Genomic DNA, 11,011 nt, shown 5'->3' on the forward strand with positions numbered 1-11,011 from the left:
AAGCTGCTTTTTTAAAAGAATTTTGGAGCAGATAATCTCCAAAAAAAACTCCCAAACAAACTGTGTGAACATAGCCTAAGTTACCATTTTATAACAGAACTGCAGATGTTTGTGTGCTGAAAATTATTCCGACCAATGGTTATTTAAGATTGATATTAACAATGCTCATAATACTTTGTTAGTAGTTTTTAAAAGATATCTACTAAAAATGTACTGAAAGTTGCATACGATTACAGCAATCTTCCTATTTTTACATGACTTTCAATTGTTCTGATCATGTGAAAATTTGAGTCATCCTCTAATCTTATCTCGCACATTCAGTACAAAGAGATATAATGGTGCAGTTGCTCCATGATCTTGATCCTTAAGCATTTATACGTCTCAATAATCTTTGCAGTTATTATCTTCCTATTAAGTTCTAAAGAGATAATTATCTTCTGTAATGGCTTGATATGTAGGAGAAAATAAACCTTATTATGGGCATTTTTACTGTTGCTGAACAGTGTTTAACCAAGAGTACTGTAGTATTGTAAACCAGAGAACTGAGAAGATAGTCCATGTGTTAATGGATGGGATTAGGTATCTGCAAATGAGGGTTCCCTGGTTATAAAAAAATAAAATTAAGATTTTGCACTATATTTGAATCCTATTAGGTAAAGCTACAGTGCCCATCCAGAGTTTTCACTAAACCAAAGGGTTCTATGAATCTTAGATCTTCATAGGATTATATGAAGCTTGGGTGTTTGTATGGAGTTTAGGTCACCATAGGGTTACTTTAATCTTCATAGGTTAAATGGTGTATGGTGCTTAGTTCACCATAGGGTTGTAGGGAGTTGAGTTCATCGTAGGATTGCAGGGAGCTTAGTTAACCATAATGCTGTATGGAGCTTAGATCACAATAGGGCTGTGTGGAGCTTAGTTCACCACATGGTTAAATGGAATCTAGTTCACCATAGAAGCTTAGATCACCTTAGGTTTGTATGGAACTTGGATCACTAAAGGGTTGTGTGAAGCTTGGGATCATCATATAACTGTATGTTCATATCACCATTGGATTGTATGGCACTTAGATTGTCGTAGGGTTGTATGAAACTCGGGATCATCATATAATTGTATGAAGCTTAGATTGCCAACGGATTGTATGGAGCTTAGATCGCCATACTGTTGTGTGAAGCTTGGGATCATCATATAATTGTGTGGAGCTTAGATCGCCATTGGATTGTATGGCGCTTAGATCGCCATTGGATTGTATGGAGCTTAAATCGCCATCAGATTGTATTGAGCTTAGATTGCCAACAGATTGTATGGAGCTTAGATCGCCATCAGATTGTATTGAGCTTAGATCGCTATTTGATTGTATGGAGCTTAGATCACCATCGGACTGTATGGAGCTTATATCGCCATTGGATTATATGAAGCTTAGATCATCACTGGATTGTATGAAGCTTAGATCGCCATTGGATTGAATGAAGCTTAGATCGCCATTGGATTATATGAAGCTTAGATCACCACTGGATTGTATGAAGCTTAGACCGCCCTAGGGTTGTATAAAGCTTGGATCATCATATGATTGCATTGAGCTTAGATTGCCGTAGGTTTATGTGGAGCTTAAATTGCCATAGGGTAGCATAGCGCTTAGATCACTATAAGGTTGCATAGCGCTTAGATTTTTATTCATTTGGATTAAATGCATTTTTTTAACCAATTTTCCACATTTTATGTTAAAAAAAAAATTTGTGCTTGCCTAATAAGGTTAAAGGGACTCTGTCACCTGAATTTGGAGGGAACAATTTTCAGCCATAGGGGCGGGGTTTTCGGGTGTTTGATTCACCCTTTCCTTACCCGCTGGCTGCATGCTGGCTGCAATATTGGATTGAAGTTCATTCTCTGTCCTCCATAGTACACCCCTGCGCAAGGCAAGATTGCCTTGTGCAGGCATGTACTACGGAGGACAGAGAATGAACTTCAATCCAATATTGCAGCCAGCATGCAGCCAGCGGGTAAGGAAAGGGTGAATCAAACACCCGAAAACCCCGCCCCTATGGCTGAGAATTGTTCCCTCCAAATTCAGGTGACAGAGTCCCTTTAAGGTTACTTTTAATTGTGTGCAAAGAAATGTGAAGACTTGAGAAAGCATTGGTTTGAGGCGCTTCTCCAATGTGACTTTCAGATCCTGCTAAATACTTGACAAAATGTGAATATAAATACTAAGGACAACTAAATGTACTGTAAATCTAGGTAGCTTAAAATCTATCTCCCGCCAAAAAGTTAGCACTCACTTTTCACTGTGATTCCACCTCCCAACCCTTCTCACCTGTTTAACTGGTTTCATTAGCAGCTGAATGCTGGCTTACATTAAGGGCATCTTCCCACGTAACTCTGCTTTTTTTTTCTGCCATGTTTTTGTGCAGAAAATGCATCTTTGCCATAGTTTTTTGGGTTTTTGTTTTACGGAGTTCATTACATTGTAAACATAACTCAGTAACGCGATTCTGCAAGTCAATATGATTACTGTGATAACAAATTTGCTTGGATTTTTGGTGTTAGTGGTGGAAAAAATTCAGAAGCTTTTGTTTAAAAAAAGAAAAAAAAATGGCTTTCTGACACCCGTAAAAAAAATATTTGTAGTTGATGGAGCTGTGTAAAAGCTTGTATTTTGCATGGCGAGCTGACATTCTTATTCATACCATTTTGGGGTAACGTGCTTCTAATTATATTTTTTTAGTGTGGTGGTTCCTGAAAACACCCTGCAGCTTTGGAGTTTCCATTCTTTTTTCTTATTACAGCATTTACCAGTTGGGTTAATGATATATTTTGATACATCAGACTTTTACGTATGCGACAATACGAGTTATATTTATTTACTTTTAATTGCGAAAGTGGATGATTTGAATTTTTCTTTATATTTTTAAAACTTTTTTTTTTTTTACTGTTATTTTTTTAGTCCTCTAAAAGGACTTGAACCTGCAGTCGTACACTGTATAATGCAATACCATAGTATCACAGCATATAGCTGAGTTTTAGAGTAGGACCTAGATGGCAGCAACAGGGGCCTTCAAAAGGCCCCCCGGCTTCCATGGTGTCCCATCAGTTCCCCGCAATTTACGTCACATAGGGAGCTGATGGAAGCCCGTGCGCATGACAGCTGCGCCATTTAAATGCCGCTATAGACGCTATTGACAAGGGTGTTTAAATCGTTAACAGGCGCAGGCGGAGCTCAGCTCTGATTGCTGATGGTAGACACAGACGCTGGCTATGGTATATAGCCGGCATCTGTCTCGTGTGGAGCACTCCACAAACTCTGACACGTGATGAATATATCCGTCATGGGGCATTAAAATGTTAAAGACATTGGAATATGTATTTTATTGTGCATTTTTGGTGCCTGAAAAGGCTATGTAAATAATGTAGTTGTGTTTTTAAATGCAGAAACCCAGCATTTCTGCGGTAAAGAAAAAAATGTAAACTGTTTGGCAATCCAATCAATTAAAATTCAAGAATTTTTATTGTGGATCCTTTAAAAACAATGATGGAAAAACGACTGGCGACGCTACTTTAAGAAGAGGACCATCAGCTTCTTCCTGAAGCGGCTTTGCATAGAAAAACCTTGTTGGGTCCGCCAACATCTTAAAGACGTCGTGTGTGAATAATCTAAAGATCGCTGAATTGTAATCAATAGGACTTAACCGGTCCACAAATTGTCCACAGTTGATTACTCCAATGCTGTTGCTCTAGAAGCGTGATGCCGGGGTCTCCTTTGAAAGCTCAAGCTATTAGACGGGTGAGCTAGGATTGTTTTTTAGCACTCCACTAAATAAAATCACTAAAAAAAGGAGGGGAAGCAACAAAAATGCAGAACAAATGCCATTGTATATTTTAGTACAAACCACAGCAGAACATGTGGGAACACGGCCTAAAACACTGACCCATCCCAACAAGAAATCGAATTTCCTGGACATATTAAGAACCATGATTCCTTAGAGTATGTTCTCACGATCAGGAAGTAGCAGCGCTTTGGACGCAGCACATATCCGCTGCGTCCAAAGCACTTCCGTCTATCGAACGCAGGTGAATCCGCATGTGTTCACTGAACCGTGCGGAATCACCACGCCCAATACATTCTATTGATTACATTTCTGTCGCGGAGACTAGCGTCTCATCAAGAGAAATTGACATGCTGCGGTCCTGAAAGACTCGCCCCATGTCAGTGTCCGCAGGTTCACATGCACGCATAGTGGACAGTGGTCTTCTAGAAATCGCATCCACTTTGATGTAACAGCTGGCAACTGCGAGTTTGATGCTGCATAAATAGGCAGCATCAAACCCGCAGCAATTCCTGATCGTGGACTTGTACCCTCAAAGCTTTCACATCAGTATTCTTTTGTTCAAGCTTTGAAAAGTCACAAAATTTGCTGTTGGGCCAAAATTTCACAACTTTTGGCATTTTCATTCCAGTTTCTCCCAGCTCTTCCGAAATGGGTGAAACTGGGGCATGACGGGGTTGTTGTGGGGGTCCGTGGCAGCTTGTAAGATTTCTAGCACAGCGCACGCCACTCATGAGACACTCTAGAATCGAAGAAGTGTGCATCTGACACCAGCACGCCCCCCATCAGGACTGGTGTGAACAATGCTAGTCTTGATGCATAGGGTCTAATGTGCTCAGATAAGGTGTTGTCCGAGCATGCTCGGGTGTTATCCAAGTATATTGGGCGTGCTTGCATAATATGTTCAAGTCCCCGTGACTCCATGTCTATTGGTTGTTCGACAGCTGCAACACTTGCCGGGATGGCCTGTTTGTTACGGGACTTGAACATATTTTTCAAGCACGCCGAGGACACTCTAAGGCCAGGGTTACACTTGCGTGTGCAATTCGAGAAACTCGCACGAGTCTCTCGCCTCAATACCCGGCACTGCCGCCAGCACTCAGGACCGGAGTGTGCGGCTGCATGTATTTCTATGCAGCTGAATGCTCCGGTCCCGAGTGCCGGCGGCAGTGCCAGGTATTGAGGTGAGAGACTCACGTGAGTTTCTCGCATTGCACTCACAAGTGTGACCCCGGCCTTAGAGTGATACCTCCAGCCTCTTTCGAAGACACTCTGTTAGTACCTTATCCGAACATGTTCACTCATCACTAATAGAGTCCCATGTTTTCCAAAATGTAAAAATGATTACCGTATGTAACCTTTACATGGATATTATCATAATTACAGTATTCTTACAGTGAAAGCAGGGTTTTTAGTGTTATATTTATATTTTTATTTTTTTTTTAAACTGAAACTTGCTCATTAGGCACTGACAGATGTTGTAAAAAGTGAACCGGGGCATTTTGACTGCGCATTGTACATTTGTCATAGGAGGTGTTAAGCAGTCGGGTGCCTTGCATACTAATTGCATTGTCTCATGCTGTGAATATTTCATGTGGCACAGACAGGTATCGCCTCAGACAATGTATGAACCTATTGAAGAAGATACTTAGGAACAAATTGCTTACCTTGGTGTTTCCAGCAGGTATCTGAACTATTCACTCAGGTTTTTTTGATAGTGTTTTTTTTTATGCACTTCACAAGATAAATGGTTTTAGTAGAGTAGAGAATAATCCTAGCATGTTAAATAGTCGATTTCTGCTGATCCTAAATAATTAATATTGCTTTGCATAGTTGATGAAGTCCACCTTCATTTACACGGGGGGTCATTAGGACATTTTCCATCACATCTATTGAAGCTTCTCCGTTGTGTTATGATCGAGCTCGAGAGGATTCAGTTTTATTGATCGTATTTTATGAGCCATCGTGCTTTGCTAAAAAAATGTAGATTCATCTTTTTGATGGTTTGATATGTTTTCCTTCCACCTATTACATTAAGCAGTAAAGAAGAAACTGCACCAGTTAACAGAAAAAAAAAAACTTGATATTTTTGTGTCTGCACACAAAATAATACTCTTGATTTATTTTTCCTAATTCTAGGAGGGCAATAAATAAACAGATTTTATTTTCTTAATCTCTTAACGTCCAATCACTCAGTTGCTTGGATGAAATGGATTATGACATTTTGAAAGGTTAAATGTTATTTTTGTCTAGTTTGTTGCACCACGTCTGGGCCGTACGGGTCCCTTTCAGATTTATTATGCTATTTTGAATAATGAATGCAATAAAAGTTTCTCTTTAAATCCGAGTGGCTTTTAGTTTGTATTGTTAAGGATGGGATATGTGAAAAATGACCTGAAATAAAGCTAACAGTACATTCTGCAATTTTTCTGAAGACGCCATCATATTGGGCAATAGTAATATATACACTGCTCAAAAAAAATAAAGGAAACACTTAAACAACGTAAATCATACTTCTGTGAAATCAAACTGTCCACTTAGGAAGCAACACTGTTTGACAATCAGTTTCACATGCTATTGTGCAAATGGAATAGACAACAGATGGAAATTATTGGCAATTATCAAGACACCCTCAATAAAGGAGTGGTTCTTCAGTTGGGGACCATAGACCACATCTCAGTACCAATGCTTTCTGGCTGATGTTTTGGTCACTTTTGAATGCTGGTTGTGCTTTCACACTTGTGGTAGCATGAGATGGACTCTACAACCCACACAAGTGGCTCAGGTAGTGCAGTTCATCCAGGATGGCACATCAATGAGAGCTGTGGCAAGAAGGTTTGCTGTGTCTGTCAGCGTACTGTCCGGAAGTTGGAGGCACTACCAGGAGACATGCCAGTACACCAGGGAACGTGGAGGGGGCCGTAGGAGGGCAACAACCCAGCAGCAGGACTCCTACCTCAGCCTTTGTGCAAGGAGAAACGGGAGGAGCACTGCCAGAGCCCTGCAAAATGACCTCCAGCAGGCCACAAATGAGCATGTGTCTGCACAAACGGTTAGAAACCGACTCCATGAGGATGGTCTGAGTGCTCGACGTCCACAGATGGGGGTTGTGCTCACTGCCCAACACCATGCAGGATGCTTAGCATTTGCCACAGAACCCCAGGATTGGCAAATTCGCCACTTGCGCCCTGTGCTCTTCACAGATGAAAGCAGGTTCACACTGAGCACATGTGACAGACGTGACAGAGTCTGGAGACACCGTGGAGAGTGATCTGCTGCCTGCACAATCCTTCAGCATGACTGGTTTGGCAGTCAGTCAGTAATGGTGTGGGGTGGCATTTCTTTGGAGGGCCGCACAGCCCTCCATGTTCTCGCCAGAGGTAGCCTGACTGCCATTAGGCACCGAGAGGAGATCCTCAGACCCCTTGTGAGACCATATGATGGTGCGGTTGGCCCTGGGTTCCTCCTAATGCAGGACAATGCCAGACCTCATGTGGCTGGAGTGTGTCTGCAGTTCCTGCAAGATGAAGGCATTGAAGCTATGGACTGGCCCGCCTGTTCCCCAGACCTGAATCCGATTGAATACATCTGGGACTTCATGTCTCGCACCATCCACCAACATCACATTGCACCACAGACTGTCCAGGAATTGGTGGATGCTTTTGTCCAGGTCTGGGAGGAGATCCCTCAAGAAACCATCCGCCACTTCATTAGGATCATGCCCAGGCGTTCTTGGAAGGTCATACAGGCACGTGGAGGACACACACACTACTGAGCATCATTTCCTTGTCTTGAAGCATTTCCACTGAAGTTGGATCAGCCTGTAGCTTCATTTTCCACTTTGATTTTGAGCATCATTCCAACTCCAGACCTCCGTGGGATATTAGTTGTGATTTACGTTGATCATTTTTAGGTTTTATGGTTCTCAACACATTCCGCTATGTAATGAATAAAGATTTACAACTGGAATATTTCATTCGGTGACATCTAGGATGTGGGATTTTAGTGTTCCCTTTATTTTTTTGAGCAGTGTACTTCACATGCTAAAAATTCAGAAAATTGCTACAAAGGTCCTAGGTTTTGGTAAGTCTATTTAGCCATTACTTATCTTTCTTAAGTTTTAATAATTTGGTTTTTCAAATAGGTTTATTAAAGGGAACCTGTCACCAGTGGCATAACTAGAGTCCGATGGGACCTGGTGCAAAATATGAACCTGGGTCCTCACCTGCATGTGGAGCGGCCCCCAAACGCAGGGCAACGGGGTACTCGGTACCGGGTCCCTCTGTCTCGGTTCTGGGGATGTCACGGTGGCCCTGCTAAGGGGCGCCCAAATAAAGATGTAGGTGAGAGTGTCAAGTGTTTGTGACACCACCTGTGGTATTCGGTCAGGGTGACCGACGCTGCTAGGGGTCCGCTGGGGTGATGGAATGGCAGCTAGATGGTATACCTTCCCACAGGTGAAGTATGTCCCCAGGGCTTCCCTTGATGAGTAGATGGTGATGGTGTAGGTCGCAGTAAATGACGAGGACACAGGGTTGCAGTCTTTACCTTTTTACTGAAGGCTTTGGCATCCACAATCCAGAGCACTGCTAACAGGGCTGGCTGAGATCGGCCGGTCCGAAGGCACATCCAGAGTTCCCTTTGCAGGTGGAAATTAGTAGCCTTCCTACTAGCGCCTGGGTGTTGTAGTACCTCCCTGCTGAGCACCACGGGATAGTCCTCACAACTGTCCTTTATGTTTCTGATGTTCTTTCTCTCCGTCCCCCAGATGGTTTGGATAGGACGCACCCGTATGACGGGGTAGGCCTGGAGTTATTCTGGGACCCTAGAGATGCCCCTCTCCCACAATTGCCTCCGTTGTCTTCATTAGGTGTAAAGGTGAGACAGCCAACCTAAAGTTAACTGCCCTGCCGTAGTTCAAAGTAATGCGTAGAGCCTATTACTTCCTCGGCGTTCCGGCCGCCGGCTACGCGCCTCAGAAGGATGTTGCTGATCTTGGGGCACAACTCCTTCTGGTTCTATCTCCTTTGTGCTGTGATCTCGTTTCTCACTTCTCCACAATATACTTCGCTTCGTGTCCTTTCTTAGGATGCAGCCGCAATGAGGTGCAGGCACGGCTCCGTAACGATCCGTCTTGTGCTAGGCCTCTGCCAGGATCACACCCCTGACAGGGACCCCCCTGAATCTTCCCAAGCAACCTCTTCTCTCACTAGATGTTACCTGGGCAAAACCCAGTCAGCTTCTCCTCTAACTTCCTATCCAGCCCCCAGTTTTACCAGAGTGTGAGGAGTGGCCTAATACATAGAACCTTTTGCTCCCCCTGGTGGCCGGAGTGTGAAGTGTAGTGTGTGACTGTGATACCTGGTCAGGTGAACTCCTTTAGTGCCGTCAGATGTACCATCACACCCCTTAGCGGCAGAGCGACGTTACTGCAACGACCAGGACTCTGGGGCACTGCACTTGTTCCTCAGATGTATGGGACCTTGAAGCACTCCAGACCATATGAAAACGTGTTCACCTCTCCCAAGTAATAGTGTCCCCCATCATGTAACAATGTCCCTGATCCTGGCCCCTTCCTGAGTAATGTCCTCCATCCTGGACTCCTTCCTGACTAATGTCTACCATCGTGGGCCCCTTCCTGAAATAATTTCCCCATCCTGGGCCTCGTCCTGTAATAATTTCCCCCATCCTGGGCCCCTTCCTGTAATAATTTCCTCCATCCTGGGCCCCTTCCTCTAATGTCCCCCATCCTGGGCCTCTTCCTGTAATAATGTCCCCAAACCTGGGCCCCTTCCTGTAATAATTTCCTCCATCCTGGGCCTCTTCCTGTAATAATTTCCCCCCATCCTGGCTCTTTCCTGTAATAATGTCTTCAATATTGGCACCTTCCTGTAATAATGTCCCTATCCTGGGCTCCTTTTAGTACTAATTTTCTCCCATCCTAGGCCTCTTTATGGTATAATGTCCCCATCCTTGGCATCTCCCTGGTACAAAATGTTTTGACCACGATCGCTACACCCCTGCCTGTCACTTGATTTGTGCTGCCCAAACCATAGGTGGTATCAACCAGAAAGCAGTCTCTACATTACAAACATCATTTGAGAGAGTAGGAAGCAAGGTGACTACTCAAAGAGGTATGTCCTTGTCAGCTTCTCCTTACCCGCTCTGTTAGACTGACAGCTCTCCTCCCTGTACTCATATAGGGACAGACTGTCAGACTAGCTGAGCAGGCTAAGAAAAGCCACTGGGGAACGTCCTTTTGGTTTAGATACCTCAATCACACAGATTACATTCAGTTATGTTTTCCCCTGAAACACTGCAGAGTTTGAGGGTAAAATTTCCATGTTTGCAATGCAGAAATGTGTCTGATTCATGCTGCTTGTGGTTTGAGCAGCACAAATCATGTGACTGGCTCCCTTTTAACCCCTTAATGACCACCAATACGTCTTTTTACTGACCTGAGTTATAAGAGGATAGCATCCCCATACAGGTGACAATCCAGCAGCTGTCAGCTGTGCACTATAGCTGCATTAGCAGCTTGCTGTATCAGTCATGAACAGTGTCGGCACCGTTGATATCTGTTTAACCCCTTAGATGCTGCTGTCAAATGTGACTACATCATATAAATGGTTAACAGAGTGTGGGGGCTTCCTCTTTATCCCCATCAGCACCCTGAGATCATGATTGCGTTGTCCTGATGTTTGCCATGGCAATTCACAACCAAATAGCAGCCTTAGGCTATGTGCACACGTTGCGGATTTTGATGCGGACCCACAGCATTTTTGGATGTACGGAATTGCATCAAATCCGCAGTGTAGTGCACAAGCAATGTTGGTCAATGTGAAATTGAGAATTGTGCACATGCTGCAGAAAAAAAAACGTGCGGATTTGCAGCATTTTACTTTCCGCAGTATGTCAATTCTTTTTGCGGATCTGCAGCATTTCTGCACCCATTAACTTCCATTGTGTCAGGCCAATCCGCAGCAAAGCTGCAGGTTTAAAAAAAGATCTGTGGATTTGCTGCGGATGTGCCTAGGGAGAAGATGTGCGTGTCTGTGTGTGGGTGTTTGTGTGTATCTATGTGTGTGTGTGGGGGGGGGTGTGCAGGAGTCTGCGGGTCTGTCTGTGTGCGGGGCTGTGTGTGTGCTGGTCTGTATGTAGGCAGGCATCATCCAATGAGACCACTA

This window comes from Ranitomeya variabilis, chromosome 8 (genome assembly GCF_051348905.1).
Source record: "Ranitomeya variabilis isolate aRanVar5 chromosome 8, aRanVar5.hap1, whole genome shotgun sequence".
Classification (NCBI taxonomy): domain Eukaryota; kingdom Metazoa; phylum Chordata; class Amphibia; order Anura; family Dendrobatidae; genus Ranitomeya; species Ranitomeya variabilis.